Raw genomic sequence first — 17,343 nt, 5'->3', positions numbered from 1 at the left:
ACAGTCAGAACCATTTTCCTAGGATGGAAAAATCAAATACTATAGGGCTTAGTTTTAAGCTGAGAGGAGCAAAGTTCAAAGGAGGTGTGCAGGGCAAGCCTTTTACACAGAGGGTGGTGAGTGCCTGGAACTCGCTGCCAGGAGTGGTTATAGTGGTAGATATGATCAACAATAGACAAAAGACAATAGACAATAGGTGCAGGAGTAGGCCATTCGGCCCTTCGAGCCAGCACCGCCATTCAATATGACAATGGCTGATCATCCCCAATCAGTACCCCGTTCCTGCCTTCTCCCCATATCCCCTGACACCGATATCTTTAAGAGCCCTATCTAGCTCTCTCTTGAAAGTATCCAGAGCATTTAAGACACTTTTGGATAGGCATATGGATATGAATACAGGACATAGATTCTTGGCATTATGTTTGACATGGACATCATGGGCCAAAGGGCCTGTTCCTGTGCTGGACTATTCTATGTTCTCTATGTGAGCATCCAGAATGAGATGCTGTAGAGGTATTACCACATGTATTGGTATGGACCGAAAATTTAGGAAGAGGCTCTATTGCGATATCCTTTATTAATTTCCATGAGCCACAACAATGATCTTACTTGTTTATCACTGTTGAGTTATCCAACTTTCAGCTAGTAAACAGTGAATTGGGTAGCTTCACAAATCATGCACCTTATTAGTTTGAAACTTGCAAACGATAGCCTTCACTGGAATAATAGCATATACTCTGGGCTCGAGAGCCATCTGGGACAGAAAATCTCTCAATGTTCTTGGCGGTCGTGCATGATATAATTTCTCCTGATTCTGTGTGAGCTAACACTTTACATGTTGCCTGTTATGCTTTCAATATTGTTAACTAATTCACACCACAGAAGGCAGCTTCCGTCGCCAAGACTTTGCACCTTATGATTTGAAGACATAGCCGTATGAATTCAGCAGATAAAATAATGTGTTGTTACACAAGCAATTCCTTTCTTGTAAACTTCCTTTACTGGATCATACATAAAATTCATGTCAGGATGCTATGCCAGTAACAGGTTTTGATGAAAAAAATAAGGAAATATTTGTTTTAATTGATATTATTTACCAAGTCAAGTCAAGTCAAGGCAAGGGGATACTGAATAGAAGAAATATTGGACAGTTTAATAGTTTTAGTTTTAGTTTTAGTTTTAGTTTTAGAGATACAGCACAGAAATAGGCCCTTCAGCCCACTGAGTCCGTGTCGACCAGTTATCCCTGCACATTAACACTATACTACATACACTAGGGACAATTTTACACTTATACTAAGCCAATTTACCTACTTACCTGGACGTCTTTGCAGTGTGGGAGAAAACCGAAGATCTCGGAGAAAACCCACGTGGTCACGGTGAGAAGGTACAAACTCCGTATAGAGAACACCTGTAGTCAGGGTCGAAGCTGGGTCTCCAGTGCTGCAAGGGCTGTAAGGCAGCAACTCTACCGCTGGGCCACCATGCCACCCCTACACAAGATTTTTAAAACCAGCTCAGAAGAGGCAATCAGATAATCCAATGATCCAACACATTTTGAAATGTTCTTATAGAACGGGTGGCACGGTGGCACAGTGGTAGTACTGCTAATTTGAGTTACTATACAGCCATACTAAGTGAAAAACAACATTACAAACAGCCACATAAAATAAAATTAAACATAAACTTCCACCACAGTGGAATCAACATTCCTCACTGTGATGGACGGCAATCCTCCTTTGTTCACCTGTGGTGGTCGGGGCCTTTGAACCCTCCGCAGTTGGCCGCTGCTGACAGTCCGATGTCCGGGCCCTCGCTTCGGAATGATGGAAACTCCGGCGTCAGTACGGATCAGAACACATTCCCGGCATGGAGCTCCCGAGTCGGCCTCTTCTTACTGGAGACTGCGGCTTCACAGTGTTAAAATCCACAGGCCCTGCAGTCGAAGCGCCTTCACTGGCGATCCTCAGCAAAGGATCGCCCGTTCCACAATGGTAAGTCCGTGCCGCACTGCGCCCGCGTTGTAGGCCGCGGGTGGAACGGAGAGGCGATACAGAAAAAAATCGCACCTCCGTCAAGGTAAGCCCTGGTGCAGGGATCGGCAACCTACGGCCGCTGGGCCGAATGTGGCCTGTAACCCGAAATCATCCAGCCCACAGGCGGATTTTTTTCCCTGTGATCATCCGGCCCGCCGAGCGCCTGCCCCGAGTGTGGCCGAGCGCCTGCCCAGAGCGCGGTCGAGCACCCGGCCCAAGCGCGGTCGAGCACTCGGCCCGAGCGTGGCCGATCTGCCCCAAGTGCCCGCCCCCAGCGCGGCTGAGATCTGGCTGTACAGCATCCTGCACAAAACCACGGCCGTGGCTGCGCATCTTCTGTGAACACGTTTAAGAAAGAACTGCGGATGCTGGAAAAATCGAAGGTAGAGAAACATGCTGGAGAAACTCAGCGGGTGAGACAAGCAAGGATTGCATGAGGCTGCCTCACCTGCTGAGTTTCTCCTGCATTTTTGTCTACCTTCTGTAAACACGTGATTTGATGCCTGCCATCGGGGCGGGATCCATGTGTGTACGTGGTAGATGTGGCCCACCATCCTCTCACAGACATGTGTCCCCGGCCCCTATGCAGAACAAGGTGGCCGACCTCTGCCCTCGGGTGTGTAGGATATTGTTAATGTGAGGGGATTGCTGGTCGGCGTGGACTCGGCAGGCCAAAGGGCTTGTTTCCGCACTGTGGCTCGAAGCTAAACTAAACTAAACTTATGATGAACTACCTGAGGAATGATATCACAACCAAACTAAAATGCAGTATTTTGTGAATTTTGTTTGTTTGTTTCATTCCTTGGTTACAAACATAAAGAATTTGCAATTTTTACAATATCATAATTCTTGCAAAGACGGCCAATCAGGTGAAATTGTTTGGATGAGCTAAACCGATTTTTGGAGAAGAAATCAGACATAATGTTTCAGGTTAACAATCTTTCATCAAAAACTTGACAACACATGAAGCACAGGACTAATAATGAAGATTGCAAAGATACCTGATCTTGGTGTGGCTACTTAACACAATTTCTGCTCTTTAGCGATATGATGCATAATCCATTCACATGACTGGATAAAATATCAGTCATTTAATTAACTTTTCTAATTAGAAGCAATAGTTCACTCTACTACCAAGAGAACTATAGGAATGTGCTGGTGGTACATTGGCCCTAACCAGCTGTGAATCAAAATAATGTCATGCCAAAATACACGGTGTCAATAAAAGAGGTGCAGTGCCAGTACATTAGACATCAAGTATTCCAATAAATGTACGAGGGCTGATAACATACAGCTGATTGTATAAAAGGCTTTCTGTGCACCTGCATATACACGATTGACTTCACCCAATTAAGCAAGGTTAGATCATTTACATATATTGCATACCCCAGGCACATCTCTCATGACAATCAATTATACTCCCTATAGCTGAATTTTTTATAAATTAAAAACGTCCTCAGCCACCCGGCAGGATTTTGCGATATGAATGGCAGTTTCCTTTTGCTTCTTTACACAGTCAGGTATCCTGCTCGAATCTTAACCATGAGCCGAATCTAAATGTGGAGAGAATTTAGAAATCGCAGGTAGAAAGGGATTTGGGAGTGCCGATGCAGGATTCCTAAAAAGTTAATTTGCAAGTTGTATCAGTAATAAAGAAGGCAGATGCAATGCTATCATTTATTTCAAGAGGACTATGATACAGGGATGTAATGCTGAGGCTTTATAAGGCATTGGTCAGACTGCATTTAGAGTATTGTGAGCAGTTTTGGGGCCCATATCTGACGAAGGGTGTGCTATTATTGGAGAGGGTCCAAGGGACATTTACAGGAAAGATTGGGTTAACAAAAGATGAGCGTATGAAGGCACTGGGCCTGTAATTGATGGAGTTTAGAAGGATGAGGGGACACCTCATCTAAACTTACCGAATAGTGAAAGGCCTGGATAGAATGAATGTGGAGAGGATATTTCCACTAGTGGGTTAGTTTCGGACCGGAGGCCCTATCCTCAGAATAAAAGGACATCCCTTTATAAAGGAGATGAGAAGGAATTTCTTTAGTCAGAGGGTGGGGAATCTATAGAATTCATTGCCACAGACAACCGTGGAAGACAAGTCAATGGATATTTTTCAGACGGAGATTGACAGATTCTTGAGTAGTGGGTGTCAGGGATTATGATGTGAAAACAGGAGCATGGGTTTGAATGGGGAAATTATTGAATGGCGGAGTAGACTTAATGGGCCTTATAATGAACTGATCATGAGAAATTGGGATCAGGTACATGGGAGGGAGAGCAACTATGTAGATGCAGGTTGGTGAGAAAGTCAGCCCTATTTATTTAATTACTGTAGAATATTTATATATATATTTTTCTGACAACCACATTTCTACCATACCTTTTGACATGAGGTTGTGCTGGGCGTTCCATTGGAAATTCTACTATAGTTTGAGGAATACAATTTGACATTCTCGGGTCTTTATAAACATCTGGACTCAAAACCTTTAGGGCATTACTATTGCAGCCATCTTTTCAGACACAACCTCTGGCAATGATTTGTTGTTGTCATTTCCGTACCCACCAAGCTTCGTTTTGCTTTTTTAGTCACTCCATTCGCAAGCTGTCTCATTTGCCAATTATCCTTCTTGTTCTTTTCTCCCTCTCTCCTACCTTTCACCCAATTGCAGACATTGTATTTTGTTGGCCCTTTCTCTCTCTGTCTCAGCAGTTCTTTATCCAGTTCTGATAAATGATCAGTGACCTGAGAGTTCAACTTATTTCTCTATAGCCACAGATACCTTCATTGCCTGCAGAAATTCATTTCCCAGCACTTGTGAAACTAGTATCTTGAGATAGACACAAAATGCTGGAGTAACTCAATGAGCCAGGCAGCAACTCAGGAGAAACGGAATAGGTGACGTTTTGGTTTGAGACCCTTGTTCACACTGATTCTATTCAGTGTGAAGAAGGATCACCTATTCCTTTTCTCCAGAGATGCTGCCTGACCCACTGAGCTACTCCAGCATTTTGTGTCTATCTTCTGTGGAAACCTGCATCTACAATTCCTTCCTATTCACTAGTATCTTGTGACTGATTTGGAAGAGATGGGGTCACAGTAAAAGCACATGGTGTTTAGATGGCACCTATTCAGGCAATCCCCATTCTAGCAGTGATTGGGTGAGGAATAAAATCAAAGCTCTCCCATCACCACGCCATTAACAGGGCACATAATTGCACAGAAGTCAGAATCAGGGTCTACTACACACCAATCACTTGGCTTAGCTTGAACATCAGAATTAATCTCCCTATGGCATTGAGTGACATTTAAGCAAGGTATCCTGAGGATTAAAGAGGTGGCATCCATTACTGTATCAGCTTGCATCCCTCCAAAAGACTTTCTTCTGGCTATCCGTGTTACCTGAACTTTATTATAATTTCTTCAGTGGGAATTGCAGATTTTTAACGCAGACCCCTTGGTTTCTCCAGTGCTATTGTTCTGTGCACAAGGAGCAGCAGTACTTATACCTACAAGCTCAGACACACACCCCTGCCGAGCCTGATATTCACTGCTCCTTTGGAACAATCTTTAATCTGATAACGCTTCCCTTTAGAATTCCTGCGCGGTGTGATTAGAAACCCAGCACCCTTCTGCATACTTGGCGACTGATGGTACAATTTACAATAGAGTTGTGTCCACAAGCTCTGAGGGGGTGGAAGTCCCACTACAATTTATGAGAACATCCATGCTTGTTCCTGTTAAATGATGCTGCAACATATGACAAAAGTACAGTGGATTGAGAGAGAGGGGAAAGGGAGTTAGAGTGAGATAGATAGATAGACAGAGAGACAGGGACAGAAAGACAGATAGCTGAAGATGGAGGGAGGGAAAAATTCATGTGGAGACACTGTAAAACGGTATACTAAGTTACAAAAGTAAATATGTGCTGCCATTTGTATTGGAGCTACTGGAAGCCTATGTGAAGTATTTTAAGAATTATAATTGTCATCCCTTGTGTATCTGCACTATACTGACAAAGGTCAGCATAGCAGCATTATGAATTTAAAGTGCTTGATAATTTAACTTGATAACTGATATAGCTGCACTGACTGTAAATCAGTAAAACTCCAGCGGGTAGTTAGCCATAGTATTATCCTATTAGCTGTCATTTTGGAGAATGCTATTTCCTTTGATTTGAACTTTTATAAAAAAAGGATTTAATACACTGATACATAGGCATAATAACATGTCAAAGAGATGGATTATACAAGGCAATATTCCTACACTACATCATAATGATTGTGATGAAAGCTACTAAAGACTAACTGAATAGGTAAAAATCATGCAAATCAAAATGTTACATTAATGTTGTGTTTCTGATAATTATGGATGATTATTTTGAACATTATATTTAAAAATAGTTATAATAGCATTTTGCTACTGCTTTTACTATAAAATAAATATATCAGACTAATTTCTCAGAGGTTTACAGAGGGAATTTAAAAAATCAAGTGGGAGATCTAGTGAATGTATTTCATATGTTCCTAAAACTATACAGGCCACAAGATTGTCACACAAAATAATGTTTCATCCATCAAGTTTGTTCTTGCCACACATCATGATTCTGTGCAGTTGTGGAGACAAACAGTTCAAGAGTCAAGTGTGTTTATTTGTCACGTGCGCCAGTTATGAACCGGGTCAATGAAATTCTTACTTGCTGCAGCTGTACATGTGCACCGCATGCAACAATACACAATTACACAACAACAACATGGGGTGGCACATCGGTTTAGCGGTAGAGTTGCTGCCTTACAGAGTCACAAATCTGGGTTTGATCCTGACTATGGGTGCTGGAGATTGTACGTTCTCCCTGTGACTGCGTGTGTTTTCTTCGAGTGCTCTGGTTTCCTCCAACACTCCAAAGATGTACAGGTTTGTAGGTTACTTGGCTTTGGTAAAATTGAAAATTGTCCCCAGTGTGTAGGATAATGTTGGTGTATGGGGTATGGTTGATCGACGTGGGCTCGGTGGGTCAAATAGCATGTTTCCGTGCTGTATCTCTCTAAAGTCTCAAAAGTCTCTAAACATTATATATACAATCAACTATCAACTTTTCTAAGAAAACCAAATCATGATGCAAAAACCAAAGTACATAGCCAGAGCCAACATAGTCATGCAAAATCCAGTCATTTGGTGGAGTTCAGGAAACATTGTGGTTGGGGTCATGCAGGGTGTTTCGAGTACCGAATGGTTGATGGGAAGAACCTATTTTGAACCTGAAGGTCTCAGGCTCCTGAACCTTCTTTCTGATGGATGCAGGGAGAAGAGAGCATAGCTAGGGTGTGGGTCTTTGATGACATTAGCTGTCTTCTTGAGGCAGTGCTTACTGGAGATTCCTTTGGTGGCGAGGAAGTCTATACCTGGTATGGACTTTCCACCACTTCCTGCACCTTCTTTGGTCCTGACTATTTGAATTTCTGAACCAGGCCATGAAGCAACCAGTGAGAATGCTCTCCACCATAAACAGGAGGTTGGAAAACATAGAAAAAAACATAGAAAAATAAGTACAGTAGGCCATTTGGACCTTTGAGCCAGCACCGCCATTCAACATGATCATCATGATCATATAAAATCAATACCCCGTTCCTGCTTTTACCCCATATCACTTGATTCCTTTAGCCTTAAGTGCTAAATCTAACCCAATACTTCAATAATGGATTCAACGATGTGCTATTTCTCTTCAAATGTGGAACTGTAATCATGCAAGTAACTTGTGTCATTTGGAAGACTGTAGCTATTCCATTAGTGAATTTCACTCATGAATCACTAGCTGGATAAAGTGGGAAGGTCCTGATGGGATCTATCCCAGGTTATTGAGAGAGTAAGGAAACAGGTTACAGGGGCTTTGACAAAGATGTTTTATCTCCTCTAGGCACAGGTTAGGACCCAGAGGAGTGAGGTGTAGCCAATGTTGTTTCTTTGTTTAAAATGGTAGGTAGAGATAATCTAGGAAATCATAGGCTAGTGAGCCTCACATCAGTAGTGGGGAAGCTATTGGAGAGGATTCTTTGACAAAGGATTTTCTCTCATTTGGAAGAACATGGGATCACTAGGGGTAATCAATCTGGTTTGGTCCGCAACAGGTCAGGTCTTACTAAATTGATTGAGATTTTTGAGATGATTGATGAAGGTAGGCAGCGGATAATGTATAAATGGAGTTTAATAAAGCATTTGATTTAGTCCCTTCTTGTAGGCAGATGATCAACAGTGATTCAGAAGTTTGGATTCAGAACTGGTTTTTTCCATTGAAGACATGGGGTAGTGGTAGAATAATAATATTCCGGCTGGAGATCTATGACTAGTTGTGTTCTAGTGATTAAGAAGGAACTGCAGATACTGGAAAATTGAAAGTGGACAAAATTGCTGGAGAAACTTAGCAGGTGCAGCAGCATCTACGGAGCGAAGGAAATAGGCAACGTTTCGGACCGAAACCCTTCTTCAGACTGTGTTCCACAGTGACTTGTGTTGGGACCTCTGTTGTTTGTGATGTATATAAATGACTTGGACATAAATGTAAAGGGTTAGTTAATAAGTCTGTGGAGGATACCAAAATTAGTGGAGTTGCATACTGTGAGGAAGCTGTTAAAGTGGGGTATTGATTAGTTACAGATATGGAAAGAGAAATGGCAGCTGGAGTTTAATTCAAGCAAGTGTGAGGTGTTGTGCTATGGGAGGTTGAATGTAAGGGGAAAGTATACAGTTAATGGCTAGACCCTCAACAGCATTGACGTAAAGAAGGATCTTGGGGTCCAAGTACATAGCTCCCTGATAATGGCAACACAAGTAGATAGAGTAGGTCCTGGTATTGAATACAAAGATTGCAAGTGTATAGGACTTTGGAGGTGCCCATTTGGACCTTTGTTTACAGTTCTGGTCACCAGATTAAAGGAAGGATATGAAGCCTTTGAAGAGGGTGTAGAAGAGGTTTATTAGGATGCTACCTAGAATAGAAAATATTAGCAATAAGGAGAGACTGGATTGTTTTCTCTTACTGGGGTATCAGAGGACGAGGCTATACCAGATGGAAGTATATAAAATGATGACAGCCATGGATAAGATATACAGACGGAACTCATTTCCTAAAGTCGAAATGTCTAAGGGATATGAAACACATGCAGGCAGAGGAGATTATTTTAACTTTTCACCATGTGCGGCACAAATATCATGACCAAAGGGCATGTTCTTGCATTGTACTATTTTATGTCCTACATTCAACGTATAGCTTCTTTCTGCTGTAAGATGTAACAAAGCAAGAGAAACAGTGTTTAAGAATTGGATTTCACATTTTTTGATGCGTTTCCACATCTTTGCAATTAGAAGTAGCGCCTAATCGTGTGTGGCTCAAAAGAAAGAATAAAAGTAGCAAATTAATTAATTGCACTGAATATTTCTGATAGGTAAAGAAATAATTAATTCTGTCCGTGGCCTGTTGAATAGTTTGGCACATTAGATCATTCTGTCATTCCAGTAAGTCTCTTGTTAATGTGCCAAATTTATGCCTCAATTAATGCTAATTTTTTGAAAAAAGATTTAAGATACAAATCCTAAAAATTAACCATAACCGTCATGGCAACACTTAACAGGCATTAAATGAGATCTTGAATCCCACTAAACTACCAATGATATAATCCCTCTGGATCTCTGGACCACCAGATGGTTAATGTATTGTTTCATGTTACAGACTACCTGGATCCTCTTGTAAATTGGAGGAAGAAAAGGGAACCATAACATCTTGTAATGTATGTCATTGTGTACAGATGAGAATGTGAACTTTAAATTGTTGAACTAAAATACAAGACAATTTTCATATTCATTTGTGGTAAATTCAAGAATTAACATCTTCAGAGCAAAGATTTGCATGTTGTGCATATCATACATTCAGGTGTGGAGGTCAGCATGCCTTATGTTGGTTCCCGTGTATGAATTCTTGATTGGTGCTCCCGCTGTGTGAGGCTCTGCTCACAACCTTAGTGTGTAATATCTACCCCATATGCTATTAATGCTGTCCCTGCATTTTAGGAACTGCTCCACACAGAGGCTTAAAGCCTTGGCTGGAGTCATCAAATTTAGCTGATAAAAAAGCTAAAATATGGGGTACCACAGAAAGTATCATAGAGAAAGCATGGAATGACTTGCCAAAATTGAATTAATATTCGGATTGCATATCATAACTCTGCCGAGGATGAGCAATTCCACTCATCCAATGCTGGTTCCAAGGTTGGATTAAGGAAGGGTAAAGTCAGGCTTTAATCATCTCTGCCAACTCATCATGATGTAGTTCCAAGCACAAAACCAGCTGGGCTACAAACCTTGCAAGTCACATGCAGGTTTAGAGTCAGTTCAACCAAAGCTGGTGGAAAGCCAGCATAGACAGCAGTCACTCTCTATTGACGGAGAAAACAAGGGAAGGAGGAGATTAACATTAAGATTCCATACTATAATTTAGATGTCAGTTGAAAAAATAATGAATGATCACCTGTTTTCACTGATCAGAGAGCAATGCAGAGTTAAAAGTGTATTGGTGCTGCCATCTTTCACTGTGTTAACATTCGTATTTGGCGTTACACTGCAAAACTATTTGTGTGTTATCGATGAGACAACTACATCTGGTCATCAAGCCTCTGTTAGGGCAGAGATTTGTTGAATGGGATTCTGACAAAAGAATCCAGAATGAAGTCAACATTAGCAACTCTCAGAACACGATGTATTTTGTGATAATAGGCAGCATGGGGAATTTCTGCACCCCTTAAAAATGTTGAGAAGCCAGGATCATTTGATGTCAGCAGGACTATGAATGCTGAACCTGAAGACACAAACATAAAATTAACAAGCCTCAAGTGTGGCTGGAAATTTTTGTCATCATAAGTAATGGATAAGTGGAGCAGCTTCCAGCAAAAGCTGTTAATGTCATGTCAATGAACTCCTTTCTTGACAGAACAAATGAGATTAGTGGTCACTGAGAGATCAACTGAATTGGCAAAATGGGTATGATCAAAATCAAACAAAATCAAACATTTATCGTTGTCAACAACTGCCAACTGCCACCTTAAACTACACTGTGCAGGTGAAGTAAAAATGAACATGCGTTTGATTAGTGCCTTTCATAACCTGAGGATGTCACGCACTCTTCACTCTCAATAGAATTATTTTTGATGTGTAGTTACCATTATAAAGTAGAAAGATGTCACATCCATTTCCTTCCCTGCCTCTGCACATGGTCACTAATGCTGCATTGTGATGCTACCATTGCCAGCAAAGGCATAATCTCAGGAAAATCCTGCCCACTGGCATTGCTGCCATCGGGCAAGAGGCAGTTCAATGTTAAATAATTAAGACTCCAGGTTTAAAAGAAACTGAGTATTAGCTGAGCCTAATAATAGCAATGTGTAGGAAGGAACGGCATATGCTGGTTTATACTGAAGATAAACACAAAATGCTGGAGCAACTCAGCATGACAGACAGCATACCCGACGAAAGGGAAAAGATCAATATCAGTACCTTATATCAATACTTGGTTAAAAACTACACACCCTGTATTTCAGGACCAGGTTAAAACCTGACATGGTATTCATTTCAGTTAAAGAAGAAAAAAATTGCAACAATTTCAAATTTATTATAAGTGGGCAGAAGAATGACAAATGGAGTTTAGTTCAGATCAGTGTGTAGTCATATAGTCATAGAGTAATATGGCACAGAACAGGCCCTTCAGCCCAGCATGCCCATGCCAACCAAGTTGTCCATCTACACTGCCCATGTTTGGCCCATATCCCTATAAACCTTTCCTAAACATGTTGTTATAGTACCTGAACTCCACTAACTTCTCTGGCATATACCTACCACCCTCTGTGTGAATAGGTTGCCCCTCAGGATCCTATTAAATCTTTTCCCTTTCATCTTAAACCTATGTTACCTGGCTTTTGATGTTGGGTAAAATATATTGTGCATTTATCATATTTATTCCCCTCATGATCTTGTATACCTCTGTGAGATCCTATGCTCCTAAGGTCCAAGCCTGACCAACCTCTCTCTATAGCTCAGGCCATCAAGTCCTGGCAACATCCTCGGAAATCTTCTCTACACTCTTTCCAGCTTAACAACATCCTTCCTGTAGCTGGATGACCAAAGCTGAACACAATACTCCAATGCGGCCTCACCAATGTCATATATAACTGCAACATGATCTCTGGACTTCTACTCTGACTGATGAAGGCCAATGTGCCAAAAGCCTTTTTGACCACATGTCTTGTGCAACTATGATATAACATCCCAACATCTATGCTCAGTATCCTGACTGATAAGGGCCAATGTATCGAATGCCTATTTACCCGTGATGCCACTTTCAAGGAACTATATACTTGTATTCCGAGATACCCATGCTGTATAACTGGGCCCTCCCATGCATTGTGAAGATCCTGCCCTGATCAAGTTGCTGCTGTAAATTTTGATAATCATATTGGCTGTTTATGACCTGACCCAGTCACAGGGCAGTCATGGAATTTACACCTTAAAAGCCATCAGGCTGCATGTGGGTGTTGATGAGAGCTGAAGATGGCTCAAGTAAGGTACAGCATTGTGTGCCTGAGTCAAGAGAGTTTATTGTCATGCGTCCCTGATAGGAAAATGAAATTCTTGCTTTGCTTCAGCACAACAGAACATAGTAGGCATGACTACTTTTTGTAGTCTTTTCCGCTCCAGGGCGCTCAAGTTGCTGAACCAAGCCACGATGCAACCGGTCAGCATGCTCTCTACTGTGCACCTGTAGAAGTTAGAGAGAGTCCTCCTTGAGAAACCGACTCTCCGTAATCTTCTCAGGAAGTAGAGGCGCTGATGTGCTTTCTTAATAATTGCATCAGTGTTCTTGGACCAGGAAAGATCTTCAGAGATGTGCACGCCCAGGAATTTGAAGCTCGTGACCTTTTCAACCATTTTTGATATAAACTCTTTGATATAAACAGAACTATGGGTCTCCATCCTACTCCTTCCAAAGTCCACAATCAGTTCCTTGGTTTTGCTGGTGTTGGGCCAGGTTATTGTGCTGGCACCATATGGACAGTTGCTTGATCTCTCTTCTATACACTGACTCATCCCCATCAGTGATACGTCCCACAACAATGGTGTCGTCAGTGAACTTGATGATGGAGTTCGCACTGTGACCGGCTACACAGTCATGAGTATAGAGTGAGTGCAGCAGGGGGCTGAGCATGCAGCCTTGAGGTGCTCCTGTGTTGATTGTTATCGAGTCTGACACATTTCCACCAACACGACCAGACTCTGGTCTGTGAATGAGGAAGTCGAGGATCCATTTGCAGAGGAATGCGCAGAGACCCAGTTCTGAGAGTTTGGTAACCAGCTTGGAGGGGATGATTGTATTAAATGCCGAGCTGCAATCAATGAATAACAGCCTGACATATGAATTTTTGATGTCCAAGTGGTCCAAAGCGGAGTGGAGGGCCAGCGAGATCACATCCACCATTGATCTGTTGTGGCGGTAAGCGAACTGCAGTGGGTTCAAGTTTTTGTTGAGGTAGGAGTTGATTTGTGACATGATCAACCTCTCAAAGCACTTCATCACCACAGGCATTAGTGCCACTGGTCGATAGTCATTGAGGCACGTCACCTTACTCTTCTTGGGCACTGGTATAATTGATGTCCTTTTAAAGCAGACAAGCCATGAGATATGCTTTTAGACTTGCAAAATTGCTAAGGAGGTGAATAAACCCAGGAATGCAATGTACAAGTACATTGGTAAAAGGTAGATGAGTGATGTTGTGGGTGCATTGATTCATGTCTGAGAATAGTAACTGGTAACTGGTGAAAATGGTGGGATAAAGTATCTGAAGATGTATTCACTGGACTTGGGGTAGATTAATTGGCCATTGCATCCATTATTTTGGAGCTTAAATCTTGGAAATTATTGCTATGTCTGGAATCTTTTTCCTCCCCTTTGGCTCCTTTACCATGGGGTCAAATGTAACAAATATAAATCTTTCATTCTGCATTCTTTCACATTCTGTCATTATTTGCCATGCTGGAATGACCTTTTTTTAAAAAAATGATTTTGCTTCCTAATTCAGCAAGAAAATGACATTCCTTTAAGAGTACAAGATGCCTCCGTGTGTGCAAGCCAGCAATGAGTACCGCTTGTTATTCATATAACTGTTCCCAATGCTGAATGTGCAGGTACTCAGTAGCATAGTTTGTCCTAGTTGTACATTGTTAACAGGTAGCAGGAAGCTAGCGAACTGCTTACATTGAACACAACGGCATAGATTTAGTTGCACATTCCAATCCCTATGCCTGTTTTTACAGTAGGTTTTCAAATTTACCACATTTTCTATTCATCAAGACAAATTTTTCTTCAAAAATCTACCTGAACTTGCAGGAACGTTTGAAGTGTGATCTAGTATATCTTTTTTAGTGAATCATTTGTCCAGCAGTAATCTGCTGGAAAACCTTATACCACTGCAGTACAGCAAATCAAGAAACTATGTAATTAGAAATGGAGATAAATCTAGTTGCAAAAGAGCTAGAAAATTAGAATTTTATTAAAATTGGAATTTACAGTTGAATTCCAAGAATTCTCAAACTTGGTGGAATAAAGCTCAGCAACAACGAACCGCTCTTAGGTGAGATTGGATAAGTGTGTAGTAATAGATTGGCCATAATAAATCTCATCCATCTTCATCTAAAGACTTCTGCGCCACTCTATGTAAAATCCTTACAATCCTATGGGTGTTTTGGCCACATTTGGCAATAAATCATCTCTTGTTCTTGCAATTGCGTTATTTTCAAACGCTTTTTTTCTGAGTGTAACCCATTTTCTTAATGAAGCTGCAATTGTGAATATCCCTTAATAGATGTGGAATTGTGATAAGTGGGAAGTGGGGTGGGGAATGTGAAGGGTGTTTGTAAAAATATTTCTGCGTTAAAGCAAATGACCATAATAAAGGGTGCTGAAATGTCTCATCTTATCGTTTATGTATTTCTTTTGTCAGAAATTACATGTAATTTTTTATGTTTTCATTTTGGCAAAAGAGGGAAAGGCTCTTCAATCTAAACTGCTTTATGAATTAAGATTTAAATAGCTTTAATTTATTGCACAAATGATGGTGAGGCATATGGCATTCACTGTTATGTAACACAAGCGAGACAGTAATTTTAGTCACGAATATTTGGCCAATTGTAAGTTGCTGTGCAAGATGCACTTTAAACACAGTGAAAATTGTTTCTCACTCAAATATATTGAACTGCATATCTCCTCTCATGATAGTTAAAAACAAAGATATCCATTGTAGCAACATCCATTTCAGTCTAAATATCTTTTTTAACAATATAATGAATCTTGGTTACTGTCAATCAACTTCCCCATTAAAAATGTGGAGTCTCATTCATATAAATTTGACCCCCCCACCCTCTCCTCTCCCCACACATGTACCACGTATTGCTTACCAGGCTTTGTTCTACCCTTACCTCTCTTTTCCAGCTTTCTTTCCATCAGTCCTAACTGTCCAAAGAAGAGTTCTGACCTGAAATGTCATCTATCCATTCCCTCCAAATATGCTGCCTGACCCATTGAGTTCCTCCAACACTTTGTGTTTTGGTCAAGTTTCCAGCATCTGCAGTTTCTTGTACCTCGCAAATTGAATCGGAGTTGGACATATAAGGCAAATTAAATATTTTTGTCCATTTTATTTCCTTATGTCTTAAACTCATCTCTCTTTCCTGCTGGTTACCTTTATTGTTCTAATATTCATTCCCTGGGTCTGATTCTGAGCTGTTTGTTTACAATTAATCACTATGATTGTGCAAAAACGTTCTGACAATATTTCTTTGACTCAAAAAATTAAAGAAGTTTTCTTTTTTCACATTTGCTGCTTAATCTGCTGAGGCCAGCATGATCTGTTTTGCCTCAGATTTCCAGCATCTGTGCCTGTCTATGTGCCTTTTAAATGTAACAATTGAATCTCTTCCACCACACCTCTGGAAATTTATTCCAGGTACCTATCATTCCCTTTGCAAAAATACTTGCCCTGCATATCTCCTTGAAACTGATGTACTCTCTAGTCTTTGACATTTCCACTCTGGAAAAGGCTTCTTAATCTCCACCTTAACTACACCTCTTATAATTTTATAAACATCTAGCAGGTCTCTCCTCAACCTCCAATACTCCAGAGAAAACAATCACCGTTCATCCAACCTCTCCTTATGACTCTAATCCAAGCAACATCTGGGCGAGTCTCCTGCACTCTCAATGACCCGGCAGATTAAAATAACGATGCTATATACCTTCTTTACCAACCTATCTACAAGTGTTGACACTTTTAGGAAGCTTATAAGGTCCTGTATTCCAAGATCTTTCTGAACATCAATGTTCCTAAGTGTCCTGGCATTAGGGGGATCTATAATCTTACATTTGACCTCCCAAAGTGCAACATCTCACGTGTCAACTTTAAACTAGATTATCCATTTATCTGCGCATATCACCCACTGATCTATATCTTTCTGTATCCTTTGACAACCTTCTTCACCATCCACAACATTTGGGTGTTTTCTGCAAACATCCCATCTGCATTTTTGCCCAGCATTGATACTTGTGGAACACCATCAGTCACTGATTCAGTCCATGAAGCGTCCCAATACTACTATCCCCTGTGCTCTATGGCTAAGCCAAATTTGAATTTAATATATAAAGACATCATACATCCAATGTGTCTTAATCTGGATTCGCCTAGCTTGATGGATCTTGTCAAATATTGTACTAAAGTCTATGTAGACAACGTTGAATGCCCTACCCTCATCAATCATCTTTGTCATCTTCTCAAATCTCATCTTCAAGCAATTTTTCCCCACAACAATCTTGGCCTTTTTTAGGGTTAGAAAATATATATAATCATCCATTTCCATCTTAAAATTACTTATTTTCTTCCTTTACCAATGTAATAGGTGATTTGGTGTGTTCTGTCTTGTACAGGAGCATCATTGATCTCTTCAGGATTGGCTAGGCATTTTTGATTTTAAAGATACGGTTGTCATTTGAGTCAATTACAAGCATTTTTCAAATTTCTTTGTGCATACTTGCTTGTTTCTGGTCTCCGAGGGCTCGGGAGAACTGTTAGCCAGCTTTTGGCTTAGAGCTCAGTTTCCGCAAATGGTTGAGTTATTCGGTATGTCACACACCAAGGGGAAAAGGAGAAAGATGAGATGAAATATCTTAAAGCCATTGTAATGAGAATACATTGGGACAAGTGACTTTCC

Source organism: Leucoraja erinacea, chromosome 1 (assembly GCF_028641065.1).
Source record: "Leucoraja erinacea ecotype New England chromosome 1, Leri_hhj_1, whole genome shotgun sequence".
NCBI classification, from domain to species: Eukaryota; Metazoa; Chordata; class Chondrichthyes; order Rajiformes; family Rajidae; genus Leucoraja; species Leucoraja erinaceus.
This window is presented reverse-complemented; position numbering follows the sequence as displayed.